Genomic DNA, 26,253 nt, shown 5'->3' with positions numbered 1-26,253 from the left:
GGTAAGAGCATCAAGCACCAGAAATTCTTATAAGCTTAGAAGGAGTTGTACTTGCTCAGTACTCATCTTTGAAAAAGATGAGTTAGTCCAGTTTTGTGTCAGTGTGCACACCATGACAGCACTACAAAATTTGCAAGTACATTATTATTACCATATGCCTTTATAAGGCACCCAGTAATGTGGCACTTAGGAGCATTCAGCATGCCTTAAATTTTGTAATTAACATTTCAAAAAAGAGTGAGCAATAAAATGCAGTTGCATCAGTTTCTCAGTGTAATTGTTCCTTGTCCCCACTGTAGTAATGAGCTTCATGCACCATTTCTCTGTCTGGTTGGAGCTCTTTGACCTATGAATCAGACACTTCTCTATGATGGGAAAAGCTATGCCTGACAGTTCTCAACAGAAAAGGCTCTTTATTCCTCTATACCTCAGTTTAACCATCTGCAAAAAATACAGGATAACAACTTCTATTTCACAGGGTAATCACAAGACTACATAATTGGAGTTAAGTACTGAGCAATGACTAAAAAAAAATAATTCTTCATATCGGCAAAGCTATTTGAGATATCTGAAAGAAAGGTGTAAAAGTCTTCATATGGTGTAAAGCACAGAAGAAAAGAATATGTGTATGTCAAAGAATCACATTTATTTTGTGCATTCCCTTTTGGGTCAATAAACTTCAAGTATGAAGAGAATAAAAGAGCAAGTCCAGTGTTTCCCTTCTCATTTTAGCCTATAGATTCAAAAAGATATTTGTGGTCATGTGTTTTTGATGGCAAAGAGTGGTCCTTTAACCATGCAAATCTGTAAGAGACTCTCATGGAGAGAAGCTGATAAGTTGGTTTTAAAGGAAGATCTTTTCTGTATCAGTACTTCCAACCAGCAATATTTTTTAATGTACATAAGAATAAGAGAGTTCACTGACTGAGTTAGTTCAAAATCTCAAAATAGGTACAATAGGGCTTAATTTTTTTATTTAAAAATGTTTTCTGTGTATAGGCATATATAGTTTTTTTCCTTATGAGCAAGATCTTACTTTTTATATTTAGACAGCTTATTCCTGAGCACTGTTTGTTATCTGTAGAGTGTAGAAGTCTCAGTTTAGACATGATCCACAAAGATAAAAAAGACTTCCTAAGACTGTGATATTCTTGAACACAAATTATAACAAAGAGGAAATAAAAACTATTTTTCATAAAATATTCTGGTTCATTTAACAATGTAATTCATACTCTGTTCTGTACCAAAACATAGTGTTTTTAAATGAGATCTATTGTAGTTCATTTTTTGTATGTATTTTTAAAGTTATAGTTCTTTAAATGGCTTTCGAAATGTATAAGCAGTATCCAATTTCCTAAATTCATTAATAAACAATTTAGTAAAGTATAATGGCTGATAATTCCTAAACATGTTTCAGTAAAAATCCTAATGGAATTTGAGCATGATTAAAAATTGTGCTACCCATTTTCTTTTCCATCTTGTTAAAATGTAAATAGCTGTCTATACCCCAAGCCCTCCCAACTCCACCCTAAATTAATTCCATGATGCCAAGATTAAATATTCTGCGTTACAACCTAGTAACAGAAAAAGGGAGGCTGATAAAGCTATAGTAAAAAATGGCTTTGAACAAAAGCCCAGACAATAAGCACTTTTGAATATGGAGGTTTGTATGCGTATCTTCCAAATACTTGGTGTTTAAGATACCTCAACTTTGACATGCAGTTGAGATGAGATATAAGAATCAAATGTGCACCTGCAATCAGGACTGGGTTTATTTTGTTAAACAGCTAAACTGTCTCCACAAACTGTTAGTCTAAATAAGTCAGGAATAATTAGTTAAAATCAGTTCAAGACTGACCTGCTCAGATCAATTAGGGGTTATAAATTTAGGTCCTGGTTCTTCAAATATTTATATACTTTTTAAACTTTGGATACAAGAGTATCTGAAATCCTACTTTTCTTCTACATAGGTGCACAAAATACGTAAGTGTGGACTGTGAGCTACACCTACATTTTTGTTAAAAGAAGGAATGATGAACAAAAGACAATGTGTATATGTCACTGAAAACAAGCATATATATAATATATTCAGTTGAGTACATATTTAATGTATTCAATAGAGCAATAGAAGTTAGACAAATCTCCAGAAAGCCTCGGCTGACCTGACCTAGYATGGGAAATCATCCCATTTTGGGAGCGGACCTCCAGACATCCCTTCCAGACAATGTTTTTATGATTCAAACCATAATTTTAAAGCAAAATAGGCAAGAAAATTCATCACAGACAGAAATACATGGGTCTTTTTTTAGTAATCTAATAAGGGAGCCAACAAAATAATCAGAGTGAACATACTCCAGGGAAGGGCTCTCTGATATTTGGAATGCAGTGGCTGGACAGTGCAAGAGAACTGGATACTATATACACCTAGTGTGTAGGTGACACAGAAATAACTTCATGGGGATGGGATCTGGAGTGGGGTTTTTGTTGCTTTTTTCCAAGCATTGGTTTTAGAAACAAGAAACAAATATGACAAAATCAGAAGCTGTTTTCATCAGTAATTTGCCACATGTTTGTGGAAACAGCATCAGTAGCAGAGTATGACATTTCACTGAGGAGAAAATCTTTAATTAGTTTTTAACTACATGAAATATATTTACTGATTCTTTTCTACATTTTGCCATTATACTTTACCATTCCACTATGGATATATGCCACYCAGCCAATAAATACTTCCACTTGCATATGATAAGCAAATTACAAGTTTAAGCAAAAGTGATTTTTAAAAATCAACTACCCAACTGCTATAGCATTGACCATTCAAGAAAAAGACCAATTTTAATTTATAGTAAAGCCAGCTGAGAACACTCAACATATTAGAACATCAGAGGACTATTCCAGATCCATTTTACAAATATATGTGGAGATTAAATTTGCAACTATTATTACTTCTATTCGTTTTAGCCATTTGTTCTCGTAGCCTATATTTCTCTCACAATGGCTTGTGCCAGCTTACCGGTTAATCCCTGGGAGTCATGCTTTTGAAGATCAGAGATTTTTTCTAAGCTATTGCAGAATGCAAACTTCTAACTGGTGGATAGTAGTAGTCAACAAAATAAAGCACTGGCATGCAGTGGATCGTGATTTTCATGTCAAGCATTAAATGAGTTCCTTTTTAATACTAATTCCATTAGTTCTCATTGCATGTATACGTCTAATCAGTTTATTAACAGCTTCAGCCATCGATTAAGCTCTTCCATAAGTCTAGACAACTTAACTTCTCTTTCAAAGATAGGCAAATCTGGTGACTACAGTCTTCTGCTATCAATTAGCTTCTGAATCTGTTAAATTATATCTTAGTGCACAGAGAGAAGTTTACACTACTGTTTTTTATGATTTCTCTGGTCTGAAAAATGACATTCTTTTATGTTTAGTGAAGGAATAAAAAAACTGATGAATTTAAGTTGTTGGAGCAGACACACTGAAGACTGAAAATATTGTACAGGGATATAGACCCCCCCCAATTTAATTCAATATCTAACTCTTTTTTTTGTGAGCAAATAATCCAGTGGAAACAGATCCTCATAGCATATGACCTTTTAAAAATAAATTCTGTCTACAGTATCTGCTGGGTGCCTTTGTCAATATTGGGGCAGAATGAATTTCAGAGATGGCGTTTCTTCTCCTGCTCGATTATTTTCTCCTGTACTTGGGCAAGGGAGTCACTCTATTTTTGGACTCGTAACCCATCTTAGATTACCTAGAGGCATAAAAATACTGGTCCCTGGAAACAGGGATTCAGGTAACCTGCCCACACAGAGAACTTTCCCTGGGGAAAAAGTAGACACCTGATGACACTGGTTGGAGAGGGGTGCTTTGTGTCAGGGCACTGAGGACCCTCCAAGCACTCCCCATCCCTACCCRCTGGGGGCGGGGGGACAGGCCCTGCAGTGAGGCCCAGCCCTGCCCCACCGGCAGTCCCCGCCAGCACCGGCCCCCGGGAGCCGCCGGTCCCGCAGCGCCCTGGCCTGCTGCTAGCTGCTCCGATGCAAACCTCCCTTGCGTTACACAGAGGCAAGCACAACCTGCAGCGCTTCTCAACAGGAGCTTCTCCTCACTGGTAATACCTGAACCGTGCCCAGGAAAACGCAGCATGCACATTGAACACCTACGCAGGACAGAATATATGCCTTAAAGAGTATATACAACAAACACATAAATCAATCATCCTTCCTGTGCCGCTCTCTGACAGTTAACACAAACATAGCCACAGAATTTAATGGACTTTGCATCGAGCCCTAAATACCCCCTTGTCTTCCCTCCAAGACGATGCAGGAGTGAAGAGGATGAACAGACATATTCATGTTCCTCCTTGCAGGCTGAAGCCAAAGGACGGCATGCATAATTCTCCACTCTCAGTTATGCACCAGTGGTCCTTTTGCCCATAGAGTCTCCCTCCGCATTGGCGTACGGGGCAGGGGCTGAGGAAGAACAACTCTGTGTTTGATCCTCAGCCTCTAAGGAGCACCCGTCAGAATTTCGTTCCTTCTAAAAAAGCCGCACAAAGACTTTTCGGAGCCAGGACTGGAAGTGTATCAGCATACATTTATGATTAGTTGCTCAGGTCATGTTTATGCAAGAATGACTTCTCTTTAGCAATGCCACATTCTCATTGTTATATGAGTTGCTGAGAAATAACATGGAGAATATTTCTGTGTGACTTAGAAAAGTGAAAAAACAAATCAACACAGGTGACAGCACAAGATATTATCTGCCTCTCTTGAGGGCTTTTTGGTGTTGGAAAGGTGAAAAAGGGGAAGTGAATGAGAAAACTAGGGAATGACAATGAGATGAAGTAGACAAGAGGTTTATTAATTCTCCCGCTTCTCTGTGGCACAGCTAAGTCAGCCTCTCACTGACCCTGGCAGCATTATAGAAATAACACATTTTAAGCATGAACTGTTCTTGAGCAGTGTCTCCAATTCATTGGACACATACATTTCACTATGACATCAGGCATTAGTTTCTCGTTATTCCACCTTTCCCCCTCCCATGCTGCTGTAGAGCGAATGGCAGCTTCTACTGACCTTTTACATCAGTAGCTTTCTCTTTGGGGGATTGAAACTGATGTTCCAGCGTGTTGTCCTTGCTTTGTTGCTTGAGAATACAAAGTACCATGACTATAGAAGATGCTGAGGTTACAACTTCTCAAGAATCACACGTGGCAACCTTATAATGGTCAACATGAGAAAATTATCACAAGGTGTTTCTTCCATCACTGATTTGCCATTTGTGTTTTTTAGAACTATAACCTAGTCTATTACCAGTCAGCCACTTGTTTCCAAACTACATCGGTATTTTACAGCAAGAGTTAGCTGAAAGGCAGATCAGTTCGGGTATCTGTGATAAAACAAATGGTTTACAGGGAGTAAGGATGAGAGACTGTATCAGGAATAGTTCATACTTAAGAATAAACATATGTTACAGAGACATTACAGTCACCCCAAACTGAACTTTATGAATGTGGGAAATTCAGAATCATAGTGGCATTTAAGATTTCTTTTAGGATATGTTGATCTAAAATTACAGTAGTCTATGCGTTGCTGTCCTGTTTTGTCACAGAATCATACCRTTATGTTTACAGCAGGTTAGTTTTTGCAGGTCCAGTTATTTTAAATAATCTTTAGAAGATTTGGGGGTTTTACTTAGTTGCATTACTTGTATGACACTATTTCAATGTAATGTGACTTAGGAGTCTAATGAAGACAAAGCAGTTTGTAGCTGTCACCCAAATTCAAAAGTCAAGCTAATTCTAAGATCACTCATTGCTGATACCTTAACTATCTGACATATGTGGAAACAGAAGACTGTTTTATCTTCCCTAAGATTTTATCTCATGTTAAGTAAGTTAGAAAGTAGCATGTTTTTTTCCTAATGAAGATAAAACTATAATATCACTTATTGGCAATTCACCTGTTTCAGCCTTGTTACAGTTTAACTTTCGCCTGCATTTTATGCAAATAATTTAAACATTGCTGAATCAGTTATGAAGCATGGTGATAGAACAGATGTGGTGTCTCATTGCCTGGGCTTCCTTTGGACTTCTGCTGAAATTGCTGACTGTAAACATGATCCTGTTCATTTAGATCAGGGAGTCATGTGTGGAGATAATGCTAAATCTATCAGTCTTTTTTTATTAGTTAGAGAAACGCCTGTACCTCCATGTACACTATTAACCTGATGGACCATTAAGACTGAGAGAGCTTTGCCTTTCTTTTTGCCTTTTCATTTTGACTAAGTCACGCATCACCACCCATTTTCATAACTAATAATTTAACATGCATGAGTTTAATAAAACCCTACCCCTTCTGTTAGTGTGCTATCTAAGCATATTTGGTGAGACAACCCTGAAATATCTGGAACTTATATATGTTTTATTAATGTTATATGAGCCACTCATTTCTTTGACCATGATGGTATGGTTTGCTGTGGAATCACAAAGAGTTAATTCCAACAGAAGCTAATTGCTTGCAGACAAGAAAGCAGAGAAACACTTCTGAAAGCCCCATTCTCTCACCCTTAGTAAACAATACAGGTGCCATTTGCTCAGGCTATGCAGAGATCAATATCACAATTGCACAAGATAGGAAGAAGTCTAGTAGGAAATTGCAGAAAAAAAAACCAGTGATCCTGAGAATGGCTAGAAACAAAGTCCCATAAGGAGAGAAGGAGAGGGAATCAAAGACTGCTTGGAAGCTGACAGAAGCCCAGTTAACAGAAGTGGACTATTTTGATTAAGAGTGACAAGCACCAATGCTTGTTTGTGTTAAAATCATCTTCTCTGCTCCTACTTTTGAATTAAACAACAGTTTGTTTCCAGGAAGCTGTTGTTGGTCACAACATTCATCTTTTCCCCAAAGAAATTGCAGAAATAACTCTAACTCAACCAGACTTTCTTGACAATTACAGCTGGTAGCAAGGTTGCAGTGGACTGGTTTGGGAGTCGTAAAAGCTGATGCAGGGACAATTAGATTTTAGAGGGGCCATGAAATGTCTTTAAGAAGTACCTGTAATGACACAAATAAATAAATAAAACTACCTTTGTGCAGTGGAAAACTGGGATTTCAGATTCAGTCTGAAAAGTAGCCATATTCTGTAAACCCTACAATGAACTAACATTTACATTTCTACTTTTTATGCTGATAAGGTAGCACAATACAGAGAAGGGAATCCAATGTAAAGCTGCTCGGCTAACCTCATTTTTAGAAAATGTCTCTTTCCACAAGAATATCAGCTAAATGGGAGAAAAGCAGAAACTTCTTCCTCCTGAAAAGTCTTTCATCTTCCTCACCTTCAAAGTATAAACAGGAGCATTAAGAAAAGCTATTAGCTGAACTTATACATTTACAAAAAAGTATAAAAGAAGCAGAATAGGAAGATAAAAGAAATGAACCAAAATTCAAGAAATGGAAATGCTCTTGGCAACTAACTAACTGTGGATCTCACAAGTCTGCAAATGGCTCATACTAATCACCCACGGGCACAGTTCATTGGCAAAAACAGTGTTAAGAGGAATGAGTTAGTCTAGTGCCATTCACACTCATAGAAATATTGAGAACTCTGCTTCTTCATCAGAGGCGCACCTGGCCATAAACATCCTGAGCCAGACAGAAAAGGAACAGTGAGTCACACAGGTGCTTCCTGCCATGAACACTGTATGTCCCCCAGATGTGCTTACTGCTGTGAACACCATCTCCCAGATTCATGATTGGCTGGAGATGAACAGATTTTAGTCTCATCCATGAGGGCTGTCTTTCTCCAGAAGCCATAGGAAGGTCAGTGATTGAGAAATTTACGGAGCTTAGTACAGGATTATCTTATGCTAGACTCAGGAATCAAAATCAGCTTTAAAGAAGAAAGTTTTTTGTTTCAGGAATCCAGCCCTTTCTTTTAGAAAGATTTTTCATGTAGAGACTCCTTGCTGTAGCACGCCATTCCCACAGCTGAACTGCTTAGCTTTGCAAAGCTTCTTTATATATCTCCTAGCTCTTGCTCCACATAGACAGCATTCCTAAAGGAACAGTTCAGAATTGCTTCATTACATAATTTATAAAGTTATTAATTTAACAAATACAAGAGCAGATACTCAAAATAATTAGTAAATTATATGATACGGACCTGCTTCTAAAATATCTATTCTTTCACATTGACAATGGGATGCGGTAAGAATTATGGAGATTATTTTAACTAATAAGCTTGGAAATTGCAAGGAAATGGTGTGACAAAAATTCTGTTCAATGAGCTTCACAGTCCAGCAAGGGCATTTAGGGTTTCAAGTGGGTATTTTGGCCACAAGGGGTAAGACCCAAAAGTTATCTGTTCTGAAATGGCTATTTTACTATTATCTTGTTCAAATCCATATTTGTACAGTACATTCTAAGCACATGACCTAAATAATTCACCTGGGTCTTATTTACAAAATGTTATATATATTAGAGCAGAATATTTGAAARATGTTCTGATTGTTACTCTGAACTTCATTGGTCCATTCATTTATCTGCATTCTGAGTTCCCTGCATTTTTTTTTAAACCTCAGTTCCTATTCTCTCCTGTCTATCCCTACATTTCTTCATGGTGTAAATGCCATTTATATCACTATTCTTCCTGCTAGAAAAGCATTTGTTTCTTCTTTCAAATTTGTTAACCCTTGATTCACTTTATATCTAGGCTGTAAGAGATGCTGCATATTAACATATATATCTTCCCCTAGCAAGAATCACAGCATATGGAGAATGTAAGTAAGCTCTAGTGACTAGCCAGGTAAGAACTGACATCAGTTTTCAGCCCAAATAGCACAGACTACTTAAGGCATGCTGGACCTGGTGTCATCTAGTATAACCAAGTGCATTTTACTTTCCATGGGGACAAAATGTGTCCCCAGAGGGAGCCACAAAATAAAATATTTTCCAGAAATCATTTTTCTTAAGTTTTTTTTCTATCATCTTTTAAAGCCCTGTTGCTTAATATCTTACTGATAGTGCTGTTAATTACACCCAGAAAAACTTACTGAAAAAAGAAACGTAGTCTGTGCTGCTATTACTATCTTAATTCTTGCATTTCTTGGCTTTCTGCAGTGTTAAATTCCTAACCTAACTTTGTATTAAAGCCATTTCATAGACAATATATAGACAACAATATTCCTAGTTATGCTGAATATGATACAGCTAGCAATAATAAAATTGATTTCCCAGCTTCTCTCCCCCACAAGAGTTGGCAAAGTCAGATGCAAATTGCATCCACCTGCACCAAGGAGATATTGACTTCTACAAGAACACAGGAAAAGTTACTGACAAGAGAAATGTCTTACTGTCAGAAAGAGTCTAGCAGATGTGTAGATTTTATAAAAACCCAGCATCCTCAAACCTTCCTATTCTCTTAGGAGAATCATCTATTTCTGAGGATGACATAAGTGTGGAGTTTTGAGTTTACTAGCGATGTTGTAATATTTCTCCACATAGACTTTCCACCATCAAGAGAGTATCAGACACAGTTAAGCACAGGTTCCTCAGCATTTAATTGCTCCTGGTATTTCAAAAGAAAACACTCAGCTGAATTGCAGAATGGATCACTGAACAATTTCAGTCAAAGTATTTCACTAAAATCCTTTTTCTACAAATTATTTTCAATAAAGTTTTAAAAGTTTCTCTTACACTAACTTATCTCCCATTTGTTTGGATTTATTCTTAGAGTGCGATGGAAAACAGCTCCTGTCATTAAAAATGTTCCATCTTTTATCCTCTGTGACACTTTTAGAAATAGGTCTAAACAAAACTACTAACAGAAGGCACCTTGTAAAAAGTAACTATTGGGCTCATGCAGTTAAAGGCTCTTTGAGGACAGAATTTCAGATTTTCATCTTGATTTTCTGTACCCAAGCCTTCAGAGGGACTCTCAGGCAGGCAAAGGTCATGTACACAAAAGAAAACGTGAAACTCTTTACTCAAAGCAGCAAAGTATTCTTCAACGTTCGTTGTCAACATGATATTTGGAATGAAATTCTATCACCTTTTTCTTCTGTTTTAAAAGAGAAAAGCTCAACTCTTCCTCTTTCTTAGCATCAGATCATGCACCAAAAGACCAAGAGCCACCTTGCTCTCTTTTCTAGTCCAGTGTTTCAGGAACAACAACAACAAAAAATCAAAGAAACATATTATGACAGGTAATCATTTGCAAACATACAACTCTTTCAACATCTGCCATGTTCAGCTTCATTTTATAGCATCTGTCTTGGCAATATAAATTGTGTTTGGCTTCAGAGGTGCTCTGTGCCACACAGTGAAGAAAAACAATCATGACAACTGAAAAATAAAGCACACTATGGGGGCAGGGAGAGAGAGCTGGCAATGCAAAAGCTGTTCACTTTTTCTAGCTTTATTCTGAAAGAAAGAGAGTGGTATGTTAGCTTTTCTGTATTCTTTAAACAGCATAGTTTTGCCAATGGAAGAAAAGTGACAACTATCGCATTTATGAAAGGTGCCAAACAACCTCGAGCCTTTCCAAAAGAATCCCCTGAAACAGCTGCACAAAAGGAAAGCAATTTAGTCCAGCGCACACAGATGAATTATGTCAGTAGAAATTTATTGCTACAAGAAGTTTGTTTTTTTACACCAAGAGACTATATTACAAACACACCAAGAAAAGCAGCCATTGGGAAATATGAATTTCACAGCAAAACTGTGTTCAAAAGAAGGTAACTTTGTGTGGAATACTGCATCATCGTCACAGCTGGTTTCATAATTATAAGTGTTGTCTTCATTTTCCTTTATAAACCCATGTTATACTTGGAAACTTACAGTAATGTGTTAAAAAAAAAAAAGATTAAAAGTAAAATTGACAATATACCATATACCAAAAAGGCTTCAACCTGCCTATTTCACTTTACTTCAACCTTATTTTCCACAAATTGATAGATTACACACAGAAATGTTAACAATGTTAACACATATTGTCAATATGCATGTAAGTAGGAAAGTCCAGGTGAATTTCTACTTTTCCAAATAGGTTAACTGAGGAAAGAAATGGTCTATTTATAACAAATTCTCATATGGTGTAATGTTCTATGGTACAATATATTTAGAAGGTCAGCTGTAAGTAGCAGTGGCACTTTGCTTGTCCATACTGGTCTGCACATGTAAAATAAACTGCAGATCAAAATCTCCATGAATGATAAGCCCTTACCATAAAACAAAGTTGAAATTCTTCAGTGGTGAATTGGGAGGTATTTCAAATAAAATGTAACAAACCAAACCTTTACTAGCTGTCTGAATACCCAAAGAATTTTCTTAAAGCTGCAAAAAAAGTCAGACAAATTTTTCCATTTGTATTAATGACAAAGAAAGGAAAAAAGACATGGACTCAGAAGTGCTACTACTAACAACAACTGTGTTAAAGCACATATACAAAGCTGAGTTTGTGCTTAAATCTACTTTTTTTCAAGAAAACACTTGAATGTGTGCTTGTGTCCCACAGGATGTAATGATATGTGAATAATCAAATGCAATAATTTACAAATCCTACCATTAAGCATCTTTAAAATCTCTATATATTTTCATCTAAAATTCTACTTAATCATGTTTTAAGCAAAACATTTGTTTCAAAGGTAAGCTTTCTATTTCATAAGTCATTGTAAATATTCTTATGAAAATATTTAGTCATTTTGATTTTTGTCCAGATAATTTTCTTTCATTAAAGCAGATTTAAACTATATTAATACACTAATTTAAGTAAAATCGAAGGGAAGGCTTTCCTCCAGTGGGTAGGGATGCAATCTTGGGACCTCTATGCCTTGCAGCCAAATTTCCAGCTTTCATTCGGATTTCCTTCCTGTATGACCTTGGTAAATCACATAAATATAAATGCTTTGTGTATGTTTTAGAAGAATAAATCCTATTCAAGTTTTACAGAAATTGTGCCCTTAGCTAATTTAAGCACTTTTGAAAATCGCATCCATAATCTCTCTGTGCCTCTATTCTCCATTATATCAGACGCTGGGAATACTTTAAAATTTGTGAGGCATCAGATAGTATAGTAAGGGAGGCCTAGGTACCTTAGTAACTAAGGATCTGTAAGTACCTTAGCTAGATCTCTAGCACCAGCCTTTTTTAAAGGAAATGACTTTTGCCTTATTTCATTCAGCTGACTTCCACTGTAATCCACTAAGGAACGTCTAAGCTTTACTCGGAAGCGATAAGCATACCTACCGCAGCTCCCTCCTATTATTGTTGGGTAAATGCAAAGTGTCCAAAAATCTGTTCCTAGTTCTATAACAGACCATTTGTCCTGGCTCTATCAGACATACGAAACGGCCAGCTAGCCGTGTTTCTTCCAGACTGAATCCCTGGAGGCCACCACGGAGGGGCAGCCCTAAACAGAGCCCCTGACCTGCTCAGGGGTCTACCCAAACATCCGCCCTGCGGGGCTGGAGGAGGGGGCGAGAGCGCTCCACCAAACGCCCACTAGGCAGCCTACTTTTGAGCCGAAGCTCTGAAACTCTTGCCAGTAAATAAAGTATAAATTACTGAACACAGAAGCAGATGGATATTAAGAAAATAACCCAAGCATGATGGAAATGAAAATACTCATCTGAGTTATAACTCAAGTGTGTAATCTCTAATATACACATTTATCTTAAAAGGACACTGTCAAGCTGTTCTTCATAACTTTTAAAGTATTTGTGATTAAGTTACGAGCTTGTGGAAACTTTTGGATTGGCGGATGCAGAGCCTCAGCTGCTCCCAGGCCAGAGGCAGCGCCGGGGGTGCCAAGGCGAGCTCTCCCTGCCGCGGCCACATCCGCAGCGCCGGCCCTTCTTCACTCCCTGATATCCACACAAAGAGCTGCAACCGCAGAACAAAAGAAAACAGTGTGATTTAACTCACTATCCTTCTGCTCCTCATAGTTTGCCAATCCTTGAAGCTAAAATCTGTTTCCCTAAAGGGAAAAAGAAATCCCAGATAAGCTAGGTGGGTGCATGTCTATTTATCAGAATAAGAACTCCAGGAAGATATTAATGAATTTTAGGAAAAAAAACCCTGTGCATTTGCTTGTAAATTAAAGTGCAAACAGAATTACATTGCTCTTGAAAACATAAAAAAGGCCAGTTAAATGCATGCCACATTTTAGAATTAAAACAGCTTACCAAAGCAGGCCTTAGTCATTCTACCCACACAACCACATGTGTGTAAGACATACAGCCTAGTTGTAACGAATGTGGTTCAACTGTGCTCATCCAATAGTTTTCTCCCTTGTAAAGTAAACCATCTTTATACTTCCAAAATTTCTTGATAATTGCGCTTATAGGAGAATCTGAAGTTTCTCATGACCCAATAGGAGACCGAGTCCAGGCGAAATACACACAGAATGGCAGCAGATTAATACAGCACCAACCTATTTTGGTTGGCTTTTTAATTAGAGAGTATAGGAAGGCAAATAACGCTTACAAGCAGAAAAAATGAATGCATAAATGCAAGTGACAGATTACATTTCTAGTAACAACAAAATATGGTTACCTGCCAAGGTTATTAATATTGCTTAACTATGTCACAGGTAAGACTTGTGTATAAATCATATTTGGGGCATCTCACACCAAAGAGTAGAAGAATTCATTAAAATGTATTTGAACAGACTCTTAATCATCTTTCAAGGAACAATTATTTTGGGAGACCCAAAGAAACGCGCTCCTGTCTCCGAAGGGATGGAAATTACAAATGTGTGCCTAATTTCTAATGCTTTTGTCCTTGTAGGAGTAAAGCAATCACTTCCTGGACTGGACTGTGGGGAGAGAATTAAAACTAATAGCTATTCATAGGCTAATGTTATAAACAAGCTGAATGAGCCAGGAAGGTGGGGGGAGGGGGGAAGGGATGAACAAGCTAGAGTGGAAAAATAGATCTACTGATTTTTACCATCAGACAGACATCAAACTGTGGCAGTCACACATAATAAGCAACATATGATTCGAATTTCCCTTTAATTTCATGGCCGCTCTGTCTAAGAGGGCTCATTGGTTTTGATTGTTTTTATTCAGGATGATTTGACAAAATTAGCTTCCTCCATTCCTTCCTTTATTGTTGATGTTATTATTTTGCACAGCATTTTAGAGGGAAAATCGACTGGTAAATGCTACTGATCTTAAAAAAAGTCAGATTGCTCAGAAGACAAACATAACATCCTAAGCTAGGGTTTCCACTGCCTGTCCAAAGAATCTGAATCAGGATGATGAGACAAAAGCAATGTTTTCCACTCAATTCCTCTTGTGTTGTCTATTTATATGTTTTCCTTCTCTTTTACCTTATGATGGTAATTGGTTCAATAGCCACATAAACCAAACAAATGCTGGCCTGGTTTTCTAAAGTGAACTTTGTGTAAGGAACTAGAAAATACTTGATACATGATTCCTCTGACATCCTATCAACCCATGATACCACTCCATAACACAGGAAAAATTCTTATCTTTGGCACTGCTGTACACCAGAAAGTACAATTCAGGCATATAAGATAGACAGCTTATGTGAATTGACCTGATAACTTTGCATAGTATCAGGGCTGAGAATTTTGTCCTCTACTATACACAGTGATACTGAAGATATAGCCTATAGTACTGACCTTTTACAACACAATTTTAGCAAGTTATCTAAAGAAGAATCAGCTTCAGTTTTAAATTTATAATACACATTTAGCACAACTTTTCACATACCTCTCATGAGAGTTTTCATTTTAAATTCCCTCTAAGATATTTCAGACTATGTGTTAGAAGGAACAGTAGGTTAATATCTAATATCAACTTGAGAAAAAGTAGACATAATGTAATAATAATATGCTATAAGTTTCAGGAAAGTTCACAGTAAAGTGCATACAACTCAGAAGAGTAGACTGGAACAATCGTAAAGGATTTAAAAAACTTCATCTTCAGGGAAATGTCTTTTATCTAATTCTTAGGAGCATTTTTAACAATATAGTGAGAGATATGAGCAGACTGTAAAACCAAAATACAGTAAGGACTCAACAAACCTTTAACAAAAAAAAAAAAAAAAGGAAAGGAAAAGAAAAGAAATGCATGTGGATGCAACCAAAAGAAAAACTAAAGCCTCGAATCAAATCTGATTAAAAACATGGCTTAGAAAAAGAGAGAACCTGACAAATCTACAAATTCCTGGACATTACTTTTGACTAGTTCTTCTGGCATTACTATGTAGTCTTTCAGGAACAAATATGCACCAAAAGAAACTTCCATTTGTGAAGTATAATTTTTCCTCTTACAAACAGTATAGATACTACTGAAAGTAGAGTTGGTGCATTTAGCAAATTCAAAAGGCTTACATTCTGTAATCTGAATATTCCTAGGAGTAGAAGAACCAAGGATTGTCAAATTTCTAAACATTACAATTTTTACTTGGATTTAAATTTTAAGTGTATTCATGGACCTGCTTAGAAACTTCCATAAAATTCATTCATCCTGTGCTCAAAGAAAGGAGTAACTTGTGGAGAGGATAAGCTGTTTTTCCAAAAGAACACTGGCTGAAATTATGAAATTGTTGTGACACCTCAATAGTAAAAAAAACTTTTAAAAACTGCTGATGGATACCCTTATGGCTGGACTGATTGAATAAGAAGTGCTTTCGATTTTTAGCAGCACAGAAAACATGATTTGCTTTAGGTGCAAGTATGATCCATAGTTAAGGCCTGAATTAAACCCAACGAAGTCAATGGAAATATCACTGTCTCTTTACCAGTTGACAGGTTACAGAATGATCTCAGGTCCAGAAATCATGTCCTCAACATAAGAAGAAGGAATGTAACTATCAAATGAGCATAATAATAGAGGTGATGTAAATTTTCAGTACATTCTTGCTAGTGATCCAATACTGAAGTTTTGTTAAAGCAAAATCTACCTTCACATATTCTTTGGAAAGAGTTTTGGGGAGAAGGATGAAAGAAACAATATATATGTCATCTCACAGAATTTGATAAACAGAAGAGAGAATTATTATTACCATTATATAAAGGAGAAATATAAACATAATTTAAGTCTGTGGCAGATGGAAAACAGAATAAGATCTGATTCCCACTTCCCTACTTTTATGGTATGGCAGGGCTGTCACACTGTAATATGCACATACTGTGGTATAGATATTAAATAGCAAAAATATCTGGTTAACTTGAGGTGAAACAAAAAACATTTTTTCCATTTTTACATATAATGCAAAGTATGTGTCTTATCAGCTCTTATAGCACGAGTGATTATTTTTAGAAGTCACAGTGAAAACAGCTCCAAAAATTGTTATGGCTGAGGTGACTCCTTGAAATCATTTTCAGAAACCTGGCTGGTCTTATTTTAGTCAGCAACTTTTCTTTGCATTTGGCTTTTCTTGTCTGGAAATTCTGCTTGGAAGTTATGGTTTATTATTTCCATCCTTTATCAGCTGCCAGCCTTGGAACTGTGTTGTAATTGTTTGATTAGGTGTAATAAACTATTTTCTTACTCACAACACAGTGTAACACAGAGAGATGCAATTTAGATGACTAACATGATGCATTATTGAACAGCCCAAATTAAAAGGGAATACAATTAAGGCTGCTATCCATCTGGATGATGAATGCTCTTTGGTTTCCTCTTTTCAAATCATGAATCTAGTTTTCTGTCTCGCCAGCTCATCTTTTACTTCCTCCACAAAAGATTTTTAGCATGCTGCGTTTCCAGGGAAGCAGCAATTCCTTCCATCATGCTGACCTCTCCGATTTGACATGCTGTCCCCTACACTACTTTCCTGTATCTGCTTATATTTAGGGAAAGGTCTGATTTTTTTACTTTAGACATCAGTGTCATCATGGGAGCAGACAATGGAAGAAAATAAAAAGCCTGGAGGAAAATAAACAAAAGCCCTCCCCACCCCCCCAGCCCCCCGAGCTGTACGATCATGTTCTCATATCAAAAGCCTTCAGAATGGAGCAAAGAAATTGAATTCCATCAGCTGGGAAGGATGCTATTCTCCTAAAAGCCTGCTGTGACGGTAGGAAAATCAGGAGGTAGCCCAGGAGGGAAACATATAAAAACAGATAAAGCTTCTGATAAAGTGCTCACATCTTCAGAAAAAAAATGAAGTTTTCCCTCTGAATTAACTTAAGATACTACAATATATCTTGTCCTTATACCAAAGCACTGTAAACTTAAAACAAGCCCAAATACTGCAGGTACTGCAGAACAACTGAATAGTTTTGCAAAAAAGCAACGGATATCAAATATAGCAGATAGCTACCTTACAGTACTCTTAACATTTTCTTTATTGCATAAATAGCATACCTGTGATATGCAGATACTCAACAAAAGAGGTAATATTCACAGAATAGGGGAACTCAGTGCTGTATTTCGTAATCAACAGGTCCCTTGACATTAAATGATAAAGATCTGACAATATGTCTCAGAAAACATCCAAGCAAATTCTCCAAGGAAATACAGATATGCCTTGCTTCCTAACTGTCATGTTTGCAAGCTGATTGTAAGATCACAAATACTGATGACAGCAACAAATTACTGAAATGTATGTAAAGAAGGCGCTACTGTGAACTGGGTTAAGGCTGGCCTTAGTTCAACAAACCATAAGCTATTTCCACAGTCAAGTTGAGAATTCCTTTCTCTTTAAAGATCTACTTTAAATGTTCTAAAATTGGCATTCTTGGACATACTAAACTGGAAGGAATTGCTAATATTCAAAAGGACTGAGAAATAACACAAAGAAGTCTGGGCACAAAACAAAGAACATGTGATTGACCTTGAAACATAAGTAAAGGTAAGCTAATATTTCTAGGGAACATGTTCTGAAACCCACCCCTTCAGTGACAAAGATAAGCTTGGAAATCAGCAGTGCGGAAAGACATCCTGTTATAGCAGTGGACAATGTAAAGATGAGCATGCAATGGCAATGAAAAGGGTCAACATACATTTCACCCGCATGCATAAAAGGTATTCCATCACTGGAGAGGATGATAAAATGCATTTCTATTGAGTTCTTGCATGACTGCACCTTTGTTTAATTCTGGGAAACTTGTCTCCAGAATGATACTGACAAATATGCATACTTCGGCAAAACAATGGCCAAGGTAACAAATGTCTACAGTGTTTAAGGCTGTACCCTATAAGGAAGAAAATAAATGATTAAGCATATGACAAAGAAGGCACGTAAAAGTAGTCTGATCAGCAAGAGAAATTTAAATGATCAGAAAACTTTCTCTGCCAATTTATTTAAAAGTCTTACTCTTGTTGTCATAAAATCTGCGTGTTTAACAAGAATAAATACATTAATCATCAAATACTCTGGTGATATGGGGATTTATTATTATTATTGTTACTTCCCTTTTACTGGTAGACAACATAGGTAACTGGTTCCAGTTCAGTGAAGTATTAAAGCATATGCTTAAATTTAAGCACTTGACTAATCCCAGGGTTTTTTTTACCAGAACTCCAAGTATTTTGTTGATTCAAGACTAGAGAGGGCCATTAAATATCCAATGAGGAAAATATCAGCAGAGACAAAATTTGAAGTTATCTGAAGTTCTAGACTGATGCCTTAGCTAAGAGCTGATCTTTCTTCTTGACCTATTCAAATAATCTCCTAAAAGAAGCGGTGGAAACCAAAGGCATTCTTAAGCAGAAGCAGGAGATTAGTAACACTGGTAAACATTGAATACTGAGCTATTGAGCATTAGCAGATAAATGAAGCTGCAGACTATTATGTTTTTTTCCCATCTGATTCAATATTTATTATAATGTTTTAACAGTAAACATTGCCTTGTGTTATTCAGTATATCCACAATAGTATCCATAATATTAAAAACAGGCCAGAAAAGGTAATGTTGAACCTGTATTCACGAATGTCAGTATAGAATGCATGCCTTAATGCCTTCTCCTTTGCTCTTGTCTATCACATACTCAATAATTTTAAAAACAAGCTCTGTAGAAAGTAGGATTGAATGCAAATTTTCCCATATTATTATTCTATAGGGGAAAAAAATCCAATTTATTTAAAAAACCTGAACAATTGTATATTTAAAATGCTGAAATTCAACCACCATCTGCTAGCCTCTAAGCCAGCTTTCATTAAGGCCGTCACCTCTTTATGAGTCACTACAGGGAGCTATCATAAACATTAGCTATGATTAATGAGGATGTTGCCAATTGCAATTATTCCACTCTAAAGCTTAGCAATATTCTGGCAGTATCACATAGCCTAACTACCACCTCCATCCTCTCAGCTGCCTCATTAAAAAAAAATCACTGTTGCAGTTTACATTAGATTATAATGCAAAACTCTAGCAATTCTTGGAGGGTGTCCTTGTTGCAGAGATGGTTTGGTCCTTATAGGCTGTGTCTGGAAGGGACTAAAATGCAGTCACTGAAAAGAAGAGCTTGCATCCCTATAACATTGGCGTTTTAGAAAATCACATTAAAAGGTGCAGAAATCTTTAACTCATCTAGTTGGAAGCTGATACAATGTGAATTTGGTTCAGCTCTGAGGTATAACAGTTATTTTTCCCAAGCCATATTCCTTTACTTGTAAACTTCATACGCAGAAAGGAAAAATGATTGGAATTGCTATGCCTACATCAATCAAAAGGTAAAGAAGACAAAATGCTGTTCTAAATAACAGCACCGTAAACCTATTATAGGAATTAAATTCTAATCAATATGTTTAAAATATGCCACTGTTAATAACTCATTTTAACATAGAAAAAAAACTTTGAGGATCTACCTTTCCTTATCTGAACACACTTGATTTCATTTGTTTACTGTACACGTAAGATGGACACCAGAGAAGGATATTACAATCTTAATCAATATACAGTAAAGTACTAACAGGAACTCTGCAAAAATTATTTACATATTAGAATGTGCAGCTGTGTCAGAGGCTGCTCACAGCAGAAATATTTTCACAAGTGGCTGTACACTGCTGAGTGAGGAGATAGCATTGTATTCCGATCAGGAAAAAGGAGAAACGATAATAATCTGTGAACTCGTAAAAATAACAATAAAAATTATTAGCATACTCATTTCCCTTCTCCCTAGTATTTTATGGCACTGTGGAAAGCTAAACAGTGTGGTATTTTATGTTTGGGTCCTTTGAATGGATCCACATGGGCAAAACCATGTCTTTGCTGTTTGATCCTCTACCCAAAAGCTCTCTTTGCTGTCAAGTAGAAAAGCTGCATAACAGTTCAACTAGAAGTAAATAAAATGATCAATAAATGCTTTTTCTCAAGAACTGTTCCTTGTGGAGCAGTTTCCTACTTTGGTTTTACTGGATCATATTGAACTGTATTTCCACTTTGTGGACTACCCAAAATTTGGGCTCCGTCAATGATGTGTGGTATTGCACTGCAGTAAAACAATGGACTGTTTTAATCACCTAAAATATGTATTAGGTAAAGGAAATAAGTTATGCTTGATATAGTTTAAGAGAAAATCAGAATGCATTAGAAGGATGTATAAGCACACATTAGGGAACTGAAGGCCTCAACAACAACAACAAAGAGAAGAAAAGTACGAAACCTAGAGCTAATGGATACTTAAAAGCCAAAGCACTTGTTTTTCTAAAATACATTTTATTATGACTGGGATCTCATAATAGTTTATTGTCTTGACACAAACTGGTGCAGAAAAATGAAAAACTAGCTTAACTGTTTTATTAAATACATTAGTACGGGCTATTTTGTTGTAGTCAAATATTTCTGTGAAAGTAACAAATGTGCTCAAAAAGAATTGTTTAAAATGTATATTTGCTCATGCTGTTCTGCTCCAATGATTTTCAAAAATAAATCTATAGCAGGTATGCTAAAAGTAGCCTTTTATTTCCTGTTGCTGTAAACACAAAAGAAAAAAACTTTCTTAAAACAGCATTAAAGCTGAAGCTTAATCTCATAAAGGAAAGTCATACAGTTAAATCCATGGTGCTCCCTGTTGAAGGGCTTTATAATAGTGCTGGTATTACTTTGTCCTTGTTCTCCCCTCTGGTGGCTGTATTTTCTTGGGCCTGTTGGAAAGCACTGTGCCACTAAAGCACTACACGTCTGAAAAGACTGGATAGTGCTTCTCCCCTAACAACAAGCTCTCCCTTACTGCTGAGTAACAGGACATTGAAAATACAGTGAGTAGAGTAACTAGTGATCCAGTCTCAGAGGCTCCTGCTTACTATGGGCTTTTGGTCAGATTAACTACTGCCAGCAAAAACTAATTTTTGTATATTTATTCCCTAATTTAAAATCACTGTTGTGAAATTCTGGCTACCTATAAAGATTGAATTCCAAATTTAATTACCATTTTTGTTCCTCATTTATATTCTTTATTTTGTTTATCTAAAACAATTAAGCTAGGCTGGTTGGTTGCATAAACTAATATAATACCAAACTTTCAATAAACCCTATTTTTATTTAAATGGGAAAAAATTCATCCATAATGCTAGTGATATTATATATAAGAGCCCTTTTTAAGAGCTTTCTAGAAGTTAGAAAATCTTAATGAGAAATGCACTCTCCACTTTACAAAGGTAACTTTAGAACTTTCTGTGTTTGTACAAACAGTGAAAGAACCATCTTACCTTTAAAAACAAATATTGGTATATTCCCTGATACTGTTAAAAGTACTTAACTTCACACAGGAATTCCCCTCCTTATAATCAATATTGTGTTTCAGATGGAAACTATAAAGAATTTTTTTTTTTGCTTTGCCTAAAGCTGAATATACTGTCAAAAACTGATCATTACAACTTTTTTGAAAGTTCTGGTTGGAAGACAAATTGACTGATACCTAACTGTTCACTTTAAACAGTCCCCATCTCTTTTTTACTGAACACTTCCCAAGTACTGAAAAATAGATATAGCAACAGCTCTCTCTCCCTTGCTTCCTTCCGTGCTTTAGGAAAAACTAGTTTTCTTGGTTTCTAGACTTGTTTGAATAAGTGTGAGAAAGAAAGGGGGAAAGCAATTCACTGAAATAGTTGATCTAAGAAATTTGTGCTGCATTTAATTCGGAAATGGTTCCATGTGCTAGCTTCCATTAAAAGTCTGTTTCATTTCCTACTTCCTCTAGCTTATCTATCTGCTACTAGATACTGACAGCTTAAACCACTCAAATTTTAAGAAGTGATGCAGCATGCTTTGCATCCATACAAAAAAAGTCCTTAGCTCACTTAAAAGTTGTATTTTAGAGCCAATCTCTGACCTTTCAAGAGCATGAGACCTGCATACCACACCACAGCACTGGCACACCAAGAAGTGCCAAACAGCAAAAAGATTTCAGGACTCAAGATTTGAGGAATATCTACATTCTCATGAATCCCCCAAACCTTCCATTAAAGTTCTCATCTACTTTGTACAACCCCCTAAAAAGACTCCAACATCATTCCTTTGATTTACCTATTTCTAGTTTTATACCTGTCAATAACTATTTTCTCACCATCCAGTTAGTCAAAGTGGAGCCTAAAAATATAAGGTTTGTCTGCTTCCAAAAATTCACCAGGTATAGACACACAAAATCCCACACAACAAACAGCAGTTTGTTTCTAATTCACAGCACACTGAGATGCAAAGTTGCTGAGGTGTGACTAGGGAAACTTAGGTGGCTGCTAATGAGTTTCACAGAGGGTCTATCAGAATTATAACGTACTGGTGCAATATCTGTATGTGGAGGAATGGTTAAGCGAGAGAGGGCATGATCTGATTGGGATGAGCAATCCCGTCTTCGGGGTAGAGGAAGGAATCTAGGCCAAGGCAAGCGAACCTGCTGAAAGCGGCCTTATGTAGGCCAAGGCAAGCGAACCTGCTGAGGCCTGCTGAACTGGCCGTATAGCGGCCTTGAGCACTACAAAAGAAGGTATTCATGAAACTGGTAAACAAGTCTGGACGAAACTAGGGTCCATAAATGTCGATGGAGCACAATCAGCAACTTTGCACCAATCATGTATCCGCTTTATACGTATGGACAGAAACTGTAACYAATCATGTAACTAYTGCTAGCGCATGCRTATTGCTTGTCGATATATATACTTTGTGTAAGCTCTAATAAAGGGAGAACGACCATACTCATATTGAGACTCATCGTTACTCCGGGGTCCCCTCCCTCACTCCAACATCTGTACATCACCAATGATCTCTTAAAATCCAATATAAAAATAATCTAACACATAGAAGAAGAAATAGAATGAATTTTACTAAAAGTTAAAAAAGCCATCAGAATAAATTTCGTTAAATGTTTGGGAAACCTAATACAAGTAAAGCAGACCTCTTTCATGGAGACAGAGCTGATCAGCTAGGCTTCTTAGAAAATCTCCTGCTGTGTATGAGCTGGCTTATGGCAAGATAAACTATATCGTGGGTTTGCAAATCTCACACATTCTTGAAAACTAAAAGTGAACTTAAGATCTGTATGGTACGTTCATGTATATAAAGCTCCAGTCTTGGTAGAAAAGGAAACACAGCACTTTCTTAAGTAAAGATTATTTAATTAAAGACTATCTATCAGAAACTTCAAATATGACTGTATGTTCAATGAAAAGTCAATGTAAGAAAGCAGAGTACCAACTTGACATGTCCACAGGGACTTATGCTCCCACAGCTGGATGGATCACAGCCTTAACCTCCTGTCTCCAGGAAGCTCAAATGTTAAGCTGGTTCTATACATCTGTGGGTACTGAGGGTGAAGAAAACTGCCTACTGCTTGCTAGTCGTAGGTGGAGGCCAAGGCAAAGACCCAACCACTTACTAAGAGGAGCAAAAGTGACACAGGCCATTAAGAAAGGCGCACAGAAAAAAGCAGAGAGACTTGTGTTTAGGAATATTTAATTATGAAAGTTATTTGAGTGTTCTCCAATTTTAAAAACCCTCCTCTTTACAGTAAGTAAAGTTTTGCTAAAATCTTCTGTGGTAAATGATACTCATATTTTCCTCCTCATTAATCAAATTCAGTGTTTAAAACTGCCACAAGCCCCTATAGCATTTTCTTAATGACTATTACTTTTGACTATACATCCCACTGCTTTTTGCAGCATAAATAACTGTCTTAAAATCCATCACCACTAGCAGATACACATGCAACTTAAATGACATAGCTCCAGGCTGATGGAAACAGGGTGGAAGGAAAGCAGCAAAGCAGTACCTTCTACAGTTGAAGAGTGATAAAATCCTGAAATCATGCTTCAGTTCACTACAGAAATATGCTAGAAATTTTTTTTAACAGTTTTAAACTGAACAATAACCCAGAAAAATAACACAACACATTGTGCAGTCCTAGGCAGCTCTATAAAACAATGTGATACTTCCAAAAACCAAATTTAGTCTGATAGCACTGTCACCGCAGAAGACTGTGAATGAGGGATGCTAAACAATTACATAGCTTCTACTCACTACTTTCACCCATGGTGAACTGCAGATCTTACTAACCTTACCAACTAGCAAATGAATCTCTCCAACTATTCAAATAGGTGCATGTGTAAACCTTTGCAAAGCTGACTGATAGTGTAGAAAATGAGCAGACATGTCTACAAGTGAATGGGAACGTGCATGCACAAAGGAAAGCATCAAAGGACATACAGGAGTGTTCGATGACACATTGCACTGGAAGAGTCAATGCTGATTTGAGTGCTCAGTGTTCTGTGGTGACAGCCCCTATTGGACTAAATTTGGGTTTTGGAAGTATTCCACTGCTTTATGGAGCTGCCTAGGACTGCACAATATGTGCTATGTTCTTTTTCTAGGTTATAGCACGCCAGATTTCACACTGGGCCAAAAGAGAACATATGACTCCCCAGAACATTTTTAACAGCACAAATTTGATTTTTGAGGGTTTATGCATTGGTCTTTTGACTTTATTCTGAACAATCAATCTATGGGGAGAGCAAGGTTCACTTCATGGTCTCCTTTAGATCCAAAGGTGCACAGGTCCCAAACAAATAAAAAATACTTTTGTGTTACTCACCAGAAGAGTCTTCAGCCAATTAATTGCTAATATTAGCTGTAGCACCCAGCGCTCTACTTAGAAACTTGATGTTCAGGATATGACAGAAGCTTGTGAGGAAGGCAGGTGGACAAAGCAGTGAGATCTTCAGATTTCAGGCTCCCTGACACGAGTCACAAGGTCACATTCAATATGCTTTGGCTATCCATTAAAGATAGTGAGACTCATTGATATTTTCTTCTGATGATGCCTGTACTTTTTCAGCTGTTTTCAAGCATAAGGCTGCAAGCAAAGACTGCCTTTATTATTACACAGTTACAGTACTTCTCACCTCACAGGAGGTTTAGGAATCCTTAACATTAGTTACTGTGAAAATTGCAATGTACATTAAGATGTTGGCTCATGTTTTAAGGCTTTGACAAGTCATTTACAGACAGATTATCAATTCAGGTGATACAAATCTTTAAAAGACAACTGAACAACATTAGAGTAATAAAGATATGGCTCATTATGACTTAACAGGACTATAGAAAACTATAGAACTTATTTGGTTTGTCAAAAAGAAATACATATTGTAAGAATATTTGACCGGATTGAGGACGTAAAAGGCTAACTCTTCACATGGCATACCATTCTAGAAGACTCCAAAAATATGGAAAGAATGGAAACACAACTAAGGCATAATTAAGGAGTGCTACTGTGTACGATAAAGACAGAAAAAGCACAACTACACTGCTAAACTGAATAGCTTCCATTTTCAAGGACCTTTATCAGTACTAGTACTTATGCCAGCTTCTTTTTACCAACATTGTCTCTTTTTTTTTATCTACCTTTTTCCAGGTGTATGGGCAAATTCACTATGCCATACATTCCCTTCCATTAATGCAAACATTTCCTTGAAAAAGTTACTTTTAACAAAGGCTTTTTTGTTTTGTTTTTAGTTATATAACTCAGCATTTTGGCAAAGAAGCATGTTGTGAAAAATCTGAATATTAGGAGACAGGGGATATCTGGTAGGTAGAACATTAGCACTAAACCCTTTTTGCTTATCATGAGTAATAACCCAACACATTCAGGCCATTTTTTCAAAACTACAAAATCACAGTTCATAATTATCAGTATCATCTTCCACCATTTTAGGTATTATATATATTCTCAGAGCCACTACTACAAAGTTTCATTTATGTCCTTTGATGCTTCCCTGAGAACTACTTTGAATCCTTTGATATGGTAGATTGCAGCTTCTTTCTGCTTCC

At 36.7% G+C, this 26,253-nt stretch overlaps 1 protein-coding gene across 1 annotated transcript in view; it reads right to left on the bottom strand.

The window, feature by feature from the left end:
• The window catches only part of PRKN (parkin RBR E3 ubiquitin protein ligase), a gene marked incomplete at its 5' end in the record, with an annotated part of 536,136 nt that overhangs the window by 454,107 nt on the left and 55,776 nt on the right, over window positions 1-26,253 (bottom strand). The gene's annotated exons all lie outside the window — the stretch shown is intronic.

The sequence above is a fragment of the Apteryx rowi genome, unplaced genomic scaffold, assembly GCF_003343035.1.
Source record: "Apteryx rowi isolate R43461 unplaced genomic scaffold, aptRow1 scaffold_509, whole genome shotgun sequence".
NCBI lineage: Eukaryota > Metazoa > Chordata > Aves > Apterygiformes > Apterygidae > Apteryx > Apteryx rowi.
Note: the sequence above shows the minus strand (reverse complement) of the source record. Positions and strands in the feature narration are given on the sequence as shown.